The sequence below is a fragment of the Phacochoerus africanus genome, chromosome 12, assembly GCF_016906955.1.
Source record: "Phacochoerus africanus isolate WHEZ1 chromosome 12, ROS_Pafr_v1, whole genome shotgun sequence".
NCBI classification, from domain to species: Eukaryota; Metazoa; Chordata; class Mammalia; order Artiodactyla; family Suidae; genus Phacochoerus; species Phacochoerus africanus.
Genome location: NC_062555.1, coordinates 2186576 through 2197453, shown reverse-complemented (window position 1 = coordinate 2197453; position 10878 = coordinate 2186576). Strand labels below are relative to the sequence as shown.

The window sequence follows — 10878 nt, the reverse complement described above, 5'->3', positions numbered from 1 at the left end:
GCCTCACCTGAGGCATATGGAGGTTCCCAGGCTAGGGATCAAATGGGAGATGTATCTGCCAGCCTACACCACAGCCACAGCCACAGCATCTGGGAATCCAAGCAATGTCTGTGAACTACACTACAGCTCACAGCTATTCCAGATCCTTAACCCAGGGAGAAAGGCCAGGGATCAAATTTGCATCCTCATGATACTAATTTGGTTCATTAACCACAGAGTTGCAATAGGAACTCCAACAAGAACTTCATATCCCACAGTTCTGTAGGGCAGAAGTTCGAAATGAGTCTTTCCAGGCTAAAGTCAAAGTATCAGGAGGTTGTATGCATTTCAGGATGTGTAGGGAAAAAAATATGTTTTTTTGCCTCTCCTAGAGGCTGCCCGCAGCCCATGCCTGGTGTCATCTTCCATCCAGCAAGGTCATCTTTCTTAACTCAGCTTTCACTACCACATATTCCTCTCTAATTCTTCCTCTCTTGTGTCCTTTTATTCTTTGTGATTACATTGGACCCACTCAGATAATCCAGGGTAGCATCTCCATCTCAATGTCCATAAATCAGTCACAACAGCAAGTGTCTTTATTTTATCTTCCATGGCAACATGTTTACAGATTCTGGGATTCAATCTTAGACATCTTTGACAGCCTGGGATGAGGGGGAGGTGTCACTCCATCTAAAACATAAATATGCATATTGGCATATTTTGTGAAATTGGACAATCTAAAATCTTACACTTGTTATTAGTACTCAATAAGATAGTCTCACCAAAGTTTATGAATTGTATACCCTTTCTGCATTACTTAGTGACAAAATCTGTTCCAAACAAACTATATACACAAAGCCTCCTTTGAAGGAAAGATAAACAAGAAATGTGTGGTTCAAAGTTTCCTAATATGTTACCCACATAGACATGTACTTGCATATCACTTGTTGCCCATTTATGAGAAATGATGTACTGACTCCATCAATCATCCACACAGGCACATCATCCAATCATCAGTTTTCAATGAGGTAAGATATAAAGAAATAATTTATCTAACAGCTCTCATCTCCTATTGTTCAAATCTCATCCTCTGGGACATTAAGAAACTTTACTTTCAGGTTATGCCTACCTGGGAGCTCAGGTGGTTCCATGGTCTTTGTTTCCAAATAATGAAAGTTAGGAGAGGTTTAAGTTCTTCTGCAAACATTCAATAGATGTTCTATGTGAGTCATTTTACATGTAGATGTATTTTTCAATGTGTTTGTGGGAGATGGTGATCATTAGTCTTACTCCTCAGTTTTTTCAATGTGTTTGTGGGAGAGGGTGAACACTAGTCTTACTCCTCAGCCATATTGACCCTTATCCTGAATATATTTTTGAAATAAAGAGCTTCTCTCAGTCAGGAGAGGGGAAAAAAAGACAGTTTTCTGATCTTAGCTATTACCTCCATCACTCATTTCAAAAATTCCTTACTAGTGCTTTGGGATAAACACTTGCAAATTGAACAAGTAAGTGAGACAAAAAGACACAGTTTGGCTTCATCATCTGCATAATTTAGTCAAAAGAAATCTTACCTATAGCAGTTTCCCACTCATAAAGATTAAATAGACACCTAGCCTTATGGCTGAATTCAGGTCCTTGATGCCACAAATTAGGCCTAATTTGTTTAGGTTTATTGATTCTATGTAAAACTAGCCAAACTTGATTAAAAAACATGTGTTGGTAGAATTGATAAGGGACTTAAAGTAATCTGTAATATCCGTTTCACTTCTAACATTCAAAGAAAGACTGCTTCAGAGTTGACTCCTAAAGTCATACACTAGGAAGGCATGGGATCTGGGGGAAAAGAACAATATTACTTGCATGTAATTTTTAAAATTTTTATTTATTTATTTATTTTGTCTTTTGGGGCCACAATGGTGGCATAGGGAGATTCCCAGGCTAGGGATGGAATCAGAGCTACAGCTGATATCTTAGAACACAGCCACAGATCTGAGCAACATCTGTGACCTACACCACAGCTCACAGAAGCACCAGATGCTTAACCCACTGAGTGAGGCCAGGGATCAAACTGTGTCCTCATGGATACTAGTCACGTTTGTTAACCACCAAGACAGGAACTCATGTACATAATTTTTAGATTCCTCTTTGACACCTGTCCATAACATGGATTAAAAATATCTATTAACATGTTGAAACCGCTCTAGGAGTATTTGTAGTAAGAAATTAAAAGATACAAATGAATACATATACAGGTGGCCTGAGAGATTTTCTGAAGTTCTCTAACAATCTCACTTCCTGTCACAGTAACAAATAATTTGTATCATTTAAGATATTCATTTTTCAAGGAATGAATATATAAATGCACACTTTATTGAAGTCAAACCACACAATGACTGCATTAAGTGCCATGTTTAACATAACTTAGTTATATTAATTGCTTTTAAAAATTATGTAATGTTTTAAGTACTTTTATACTCATCATAAAGCTGAAATACATAGCAAAGAAAGGGGGATAATAATTCTCCTTGTGGAACCAGAGTTGTCCTTCTAAAGCACAAAGCCAAACATCAGAATTAACCTACGGACCTGGAGAAACACATTTTATGAGTAATTGCAGTAACTGGATGTATTGGAGCACCACAACTCTAAGAGTAATTTGGAAAAATGTCATCATTACCTAATTTTCACACCTGCAGATAGATATCTTCTTAAACTACTTAAACCTATTTTTGAATATATGAAGCCCTAAGAATCAGCTTTTGTAAAAGATATAAAAATAACTGAAGATCATTTGTCTTTTAAATCTTCCAATTTTAATAGTAACTATAAATATCCAACAAAAAGCAAACAAAAAACTTCTCTGCCAGGCACCAGGGAGTTGCTTAACAAAAGTCATTTAATAAAACCATAGTTCAGACACATTAAAAAAATTAATTGCATAGAAAATATTTATGAGTTTATTTTCCTAATGGATACAATTGGTCCTTTTTTCCAAAGCTCCACAATTCACATTAATGGGAACAAAAAATCTTACAGAGACAACAGAAAGTTAACTTCCTATAGGAAAGCACTTGGAGTAAGAAAAAGCACTGAAAAAAACAGGATCTCTTTCTTTCTTTCTTCCTTTCTCCCTTCCTTCCTTCCTTACTTCCTTCCTTTCTTTTCTTTCCTCCTTCCTTCCTTCCTTCCTTCCTTTTCTTTTCTTTCTTTCCTTCCTTCATTCTTTCTTTCTTTCTTTCTAGATCTTACAAGTTTCTCTTCCAAAAAAAGACAAATTTTGTCATAGCACAATTACAAATGTTTAGCCTTGAGATTTACCAATGGGCACCTATTCCAAATACATTCAACCTCAGGGCAGAACTCCTTTAGGGCACAAAACATCTAAGAAAACTCATGACTCTAGTGCAAAGATCCTATCCCTTAGCAGTTTGCCTCTCATTACACCACATCTACACAAATCGGAAGAAATAAGCACAGAGTCAGATCAGTGGAGTCTTTAGCACACTCACCTATTATCAAAGAAAGCGAGGTGCGTGTGTGAAGTTTCTGAGCTACTCAGGTGCTGCAGAAGTTCTCACATGGATGCGCAGCTCTCCTTTCCAGCTAAGTCTCCACAGGCCAAATCTGGTGCCTCTCAGCCAGCCTTGAAATGATCATGTGGTTTTTGACTTTTCTTTTGTTAATGTGTTGTATGATGTTGATTATTTTGCATATGCTGAACCATCCTTGTGAACCTGGGATGAATCCCACCTGGTCATGGTGTATGATCTTTTTGATATGTTATTGGATTCGGTTGGCCGAAATTTTGTTGAAAATTTTTGTGGCAATATTCCTCAAAGATATTGGCCTATAGTTTTCTTATTTGGTGGTATCTTTGTCTGGTTTTGGTATTAAGGTTCTGGTAGTTTCATAGAATGTCTTTGGGAGAGTTCCTTCTTCTTCAGCCTTTAGAAAAAATTTAAGAAGGATGGGTATAAGTTATTCTTTGCACATGTGTTAGAATTTGCCTGTGAAGCCATCTGGTCCTGGACTTTTGTTTGTAGGGAGTGTTTGTATTAGATATTCAATTTCATTTCTAGTGATCAGTTGTTCAGTTGATCTATTTCTTCTTGATTCAGTTTTGGCAGGCTGTTTGTCTCTAGAAAGCTTTGCATTTTGTCTAGGTTGTTGAATTTGTTGGCATATAATTGTTTATAGTATTCTCTTGCAATTTTTTGCATTTCTGCAGTATCCATTGAGATTCTTCCTTTTTCATTTCTTATTTTGTTTATTTGGGTTTTGTCTCTCTTCTTCTTGGTGAGTCTGGCCAGTGGTTTGTCAATTTTTTGATGACAAGCAAATCTACAAAATTTCTGGGTAAAACATGAAGGATCTGGACATAGTCTAGAATTTGAATTGCATGCCAAATAGTGGGAAGATAGCCTACGTGCCATGTTAACCAAAGGGTTGTAGAAACTACAGAAATGATAACTAACCAGGTTGCCCTAATCTCTGCATGGGATGTTGTTGTGTGGCTTGTCCCCCAAACTGTTTAGGAAATTGTCCTGAGAATTGATCTTTATCTGAACATTTATCATAGAATTGGCTGAGCTTATTTGTCCACAGATATGACAAATTCCCAACTTAAAAAATAAGAAATTATTGCCAACTATCTTTAGTAACTGGATCTTTTGGGTTTAGTCTTTGTCTCCATGTTCCTCTGAAAAGTCTGAGCAGCAGTGTTGTGCTTCAATTAAGAATTCTGTGTAAGTCAACTATACTCCAATAAAATTTATTAAAAAAACATTCTTTAAGTGGTATATTTGTTATCTTTTCCAAATAGATTTCAAAATATCTTAAATCTGGCAGAAAGCTGCTACTACTGCCCCAGGAACAGTCTCTAGAACATCAGGTATTCCTAATTTTATCCCAAATATTTCTCGATAACTCTTCTTATAATAGCAAGATTATCCCACTTTGAAGTACCTATAATTTCAGATGTAGTTCAAATTGGTTTTCATGGGATATATTGCTACAGTCACACTTCTCCCATTGTTTCATTTTCCACCTCAAGCATATTATCAGTACCACAGGTTTGGTATGTTAGCTTCTGCTTTTTGGGTGACATTTCCAATCTCTGAGGACAGGACACTTACCCAAGGGATAAATAATTCCATGAAGCAGAATTATGACAGTTATCCCTTAAAGATGAAGGCATTTTTGAAACATTTCTCATAGTCTATGTTGGCTGTTGCGGCCATCCCTCTCCTGCCCCAGGCCGAGTTGGAAACTGCATCTCCTCCTGAATGACCCCTATTTCCCTGTGTTATGTGTATGGAGGGACTGCAGCATTGAAGCTTAGGGAGAAATCCTCTGTCAATGCTGACCCCCCTTCTAGGAATGTTCTCCTCACCCACTGCTACAAGGAGTTTCATCTCCTTGTAAGATCAGAATCACAGACAATCCAACCAACATTACTTCTGAAATGATATTTAAAAACTTAGATTTTCTTACATATTGTCTTAATTACTCAGTTTATCATTTTTTTAAACAATAGATGTAATTAGCATCCCCTTCTCATGAGCTGGATTGGAGGTTTAATTTACCCAGACAAGGGAGGGGTATACACACATACACATAAAAACACACACAGAGGTGCACACACAGGGGAGGATAAAAACTTGGTAGTGGGCTATGTACCTTTTTGGAAGAAGATAGTTACAAAGAAAGGTGCAAGTAAATAGCCAATTGAAATTATTATTATTTTTAAAATTTTGGCCAAAATCTTTGAAGTAACTGAGATTCCCTTAGAGATTAAGAACTCCTTTATGTTGCAAGTCCCACACAATGCTTGATTCCATTTGATTGTATTTATATCCTTTTGAGACTGCAATTTCCATATTTAGAATATTGATTCTTCAATTAAAACCTTTAATCTAGTCCCCTTGGTTTACCAATCATCTTTAAGGAAAACAAAATAAAAGGGCAGCATGTGTATTTACTCAGAAGGTGTCTCAAGTTTTTACAAAAATATATTATGATTTTTCAGTATTTTCATTTCATTGAACAAATGAAAATTTTCTTCTCCATTTTTTTACACATCAACTGATTTATAATTGATTCTAATAAAAAAGAAAATAAAAGGCTACACAAGTAAGACCTGGGAAGATATTTTGAATATCTGGTGCTGTCATTCACTGCCTCGCACAGGTACAGTGTCTGCTACTGATACTGTGGCATTAATTTGATAGTGTATTTTGTAATGAGTACAGTTGTTTGGTTCACTGTTAAAAACATTACAAAAATATTCTGAAAACCATGATGGATGTCAAAATATCAGTTATCTGAAATGGGCTATTTTTGCTGCTTTTGACTTTGGAGTGGCAATGCACGGAGTTTGGAGTTGGGGAGTATAAAGAATGGTCTTGAAGAGAATAAATGCATTTGAGTTAAATACACATACCTGTTGGGAGAATGAGAAAGATTTCAAGGCTATTTCTACTTTGAATTTTGGATGTGGGGTAGAAGAGAAATAATAGAACATATATTTTGCATTTGCAGACACAAAAGGGAAATATGTGGGCTTACATCAGTGATTTGAGAGTCCCACAACCCAGATTCAATACAGACAATTGCTTAATAAATCCCAATGCTTATTCATTTGGCCACTAATTTTATTCTTACTTCAGTCATTCTATTTACTATGCTCTAATATCCTAGAATTTTTTTCTATGTGATTAAAATCATTAACGTTTCTACCTTTCTTATTAACTTTAGATGATAAAATATTTACACCCAATGTAAACTTAAGCACATGATATTTGTAATAAATGGCCAGAACAAATGATATTTTAATTACTGTTGGAATTATCAGACACATTGGAGCTACAGATTACCCTATTTATGCATTTTGTATGTGTGTGATTTAGGCACTTACAGTTTGGGGGAATGTTGGAATGATCCTATTAATCAGGATGGATTCTTACCTTCACAAACCCATATATTTCTTCCTCACTAACCTGTCCTTGTGGACATTTGTTACTCATCCAGCATCGCCCCAAAGATGCTAGTAGACTTATTATCAAAAAAGAAAAGCATCTCCTTTGCTGGGTGCTTCCTGCAGATGTTCTTCTTTATAGACTTTGCCACAACAGAATGCATCCTTTTTGGATGAATGGCCTATGACTATTATGTGGCCATATGCAAACCTCTACTTTACACCCTGAATATGTCCAAGACAGTTTGCATTAAAAAAAATGCCAGGAGGGGCTCTTACTGCTGGACTGTTTAATTCCAAGTTTAATACAAGTTATGTAAGCAGCTTGCCATTCTGCAGTTCCAATGTCATCCATCACTTCTGTGAGATCACTCCATTTTTTAAACTGTCATGTTCTGACACACACCTGAATGAAAGCATCTTTTCCACTTTTGCTGATGTGAATATGGTTGGGACTCTGCTGGTGATCCTCACCTCCTACTCTTACATTATCTTCTCCATATTTCATATGCATTCATAGGAGGGGAGGCACAAAGCCCTCTCAACCTGTGCCTCTCACCTGTCCGCTATGATTCTGTTCTATTCCACCACCATCTATACTTATCTGAGACCTACTTCCAGCTACTCCCTCAATAAGGACAAAGGAGCTTCCATGTTTTACACAGTGGTGATCCACATACTGATCCCTCTGATCTACAGACTCAGGAATAAGGGAGTAAAAAAGCTCTATGGAATGTAATTACTAGGAAAAAGTCCCTTCATTTCTGTCACTGTTTGGTTAGTTTACTGAACTAAATTTTGTATTAATGAAATCAGTGAACTTTCAAATGGTAGATCAAGTTTATAGTTAGAATATATTAGGATACTTTCTAAGTAATCATGTTCTAAGATTACTCAAGAATTAATATGTAATTAGGTAGAAATTACCAAGTTTATTTGGGAACATGGATATTTTATCCAATCATTCTTTATTTCCATTAAGTTTTCAAAAATAGGGATTATTTATCAAGTAATCTTGGTTAGGGAAATAAAAGATTAAGTATTTAGAGATAAAAGTAATAACAGAGCATGAAACTAACCATGTAGAATACTTATAATTGTCAGGGTTTTTTTTTTTCTGATGGACTTTCACCATTTATGATCTGTAGAAGATTATTTGAATCTAAAAATTCACAGGTTCTGGTGTTCCCACTGTGGCACACTGAATTAATGATATGGCTTGTCTCTCTGACAGGCACATAGCTGCATTTCCAGCTGGAAGTTTGTTTCTCTAGTACTTACTTCAATTTATTGATTTTACTTTTCCCTAGGAACATTTAATTTTGGCTTGAAATAAAACATTATCCCAAATATTATTAGAATAAAAATTAGGTAAAGGCCAAAAGTTGTGTTTTTTTCAGCAATGTGATATAGTTTAATACAAAAAATTAAAAATAATATTACTGGAAAATTACAGGGTGATGAAAAGTAAAAAAAAAATGACTTTTATGTATTTATAATAATCCTTTCTCACTTCTAGATTTAATTGTAATTTTTATTTTAAATTTAATTCAGAAGCATCTGTGGAGTAACATATTAGACAGAGCCTTGTGCTGTGTTCTTCACAGATTGAATCACTGCATTTAATGTCAAGGTTAGAACAGATATGTAAATAGTCAGTAGGACATTGCATTAGATATTATAGGACAGATATTATGCTATGGACCAGATAATTGATAAAGAAAACCATGAACGTGGCCAAGTAATTGTTGAATTTGAGTTTTGACCAAAAAAAATAAGTCATCTGCATACTCTCTTCTCATACCACAATTTAAATTAAAATATCTAGGAAAAGGACTCATACTGGCATAATTAAATTGCAGATCTAACATGGAACATAATTTAAGCAATTTATTTATTGAATTTATTTTTTCTGCAGATGAGTTTATAGCTTCTGCTTTCACATATCTCCCAGAATCACAGAACACAAGGTGACAAAGTAACTAAGAATTTACTACAATGAAAGCCCATGTCTTGATCCAATTATAAAAGAAGAAAATGAAGTCAAGAAATATAAATGCACAGAGAGAAAATAGTTTGAAAATTACCAAAACAAATCTTACTATAATGATGGAATTTGTTATCTTGGGCTTTGCTGATAGACCCCAATTTCACTGGTTTCTTTTTGTGGTTTTCTTAGTCATCTATTTGATTAGCCCATTGGGGAGTAGCATCATTATTCTAATAACAAAAGTAGATGCCACTCTTCAGACCCCCATATATTTTTTCCTCAGGAATTTTTCCTTCCTAGAAATCTGTTATGTATCTGTCACTCTTCCCAGGATGCTTATGGAGCCTTGGACCCAGAAAGGAAATATTTATTTTTTAACCTGTGCTACACAAATGTGCTTCTTCCTTATGCTGGGAGTCACAGAGTGTTTTCTTCTATCTGTGATGGCCTATGACTGCTATGTGGCCATTTATAACCTTCTACACTACCCTCTAATCATGAACTCCAAGATCTGTTTCAAGCTGGTGGTTGCCTCATGGATCAGTGGAGCTCCAGTTGAGATAGGAAAAACATGCCAGATTTTTTCTCTCTGCCATTTTGTGGTTCTAACCAAATCAATCACTTCTGTGATATACCCCCATTATTGAAGCTGGCTTGTGGAGACATATTTGTGAATGAGATGGTGGTATATATATTTGCTGCATTATTTGTCACTCTTCCTTTTATGTTGATTCTTGGGTTATATATCAGAATTATTTCCACTATCTTGAAGTTGTCATCAAAAACAGGGTGAACCAAAGCCTTTTCCACTTGCTCTTCCCATATCATAGTTGTACTTATATTCTATGGATCAGCCACTGTCACATATTTAAAACCTAAGTCAAATCATCATGAAGGAATAGTTAAATTGCCCTTTATTTTTATACAGTTTTGACCCAAATCTTTAATCTGCAGAACAAAGATGTGAGAAAGGCAATGAGGAAATTTCTTCCAAAATTATTGGCATTGTGAGACATTTGGAAAATACAAATTATTCTTTCAAGTATTTATTTAGTATGTAGTCCTAATTGAAATATACTTTTCAGTAATGTTTTAAAATTTTTAATAAGGTACTGATATAGTTTCCTTTTAGTAGAGCCTTATGTCCTAAGATTTAAGGCTGAAGTGTTCGTTTATTTGGCAATGTTTTAATTTAAAGATGAATCCTCCCCACTCTGGAGTTCCCGTCGTGGTGCAGTGGTTAATGAATCTAACTAGGAACCATGAGGTTGTGGGATTGATCCCTGGCCTTTCTCAGTGGGTTAACAATCTGGCATTTCCATGATCTGTGGTGTACGTTGCAGATGTGGCTCAGATCCAGCAATGTTGTGGCTCTGGCATAGGCCTGTGTCTACAGCTCCGATTAGATCCCTAGCCTGGGAACTCCATATGCTGCAGGAGAGGCCCTAGAAAAGACGAAAAGACAATAAATTAAAAATAAAAATTAAAAAAATAAATAAATAAAATAAAGATGAATACCCCCAACAGTAAGCTAGTGTATAGAAATGTGTAATTAAACCAGATGATGTGATAGGCAATATGTTCTATGATTGAAATTATGCCATTTTTATATTTTATTAATGCCTTTATATACACTACCATAACATTATTAAAGAAACAAAACACTCTTAGATGCTGCAGACTCACTACTAAGTGACTCCCTCACAGGAAAAAAATGGCTAAATGTATAGGGATATAAGTGTAAAAAAGTATTAATACAAATAACTTATGTGTATTATAATGTTTATAGCTGTACTGTTTTTCTAAGCAAAAAAAAGCAAATAAAGTTCATGTTGAGAAATATTTTAATAAATATTATTTTTATTATAATGTAAATTTATGGATTCATTAGAAAATCATGTTATATCTATATCATAAAGGCCCACATACA

At 35.2% G+C, this 10878-nt stretch overlaps 2 pseudogenes; both read left to right on the top strand.

Moving 5' to 3' along the window:
- The first annotated feature begins 906 nt into the window (after positions 1-906).
- Positions 907-7753, top strand: LOC125112981 (olfactory receptor 5F1-like; annotated as a pseudogene).
- A 1242-nt stretch (positions 7754-8995) lies between these two features.
- LOC125113075 (olfactory receptor 10AG1-like) lies at positions 8996-9959 on the top strand (annotated as a pseudogene).
- The last annotated feature ends 919 nt before the right edge of the window (positions 9960-10878 follow it).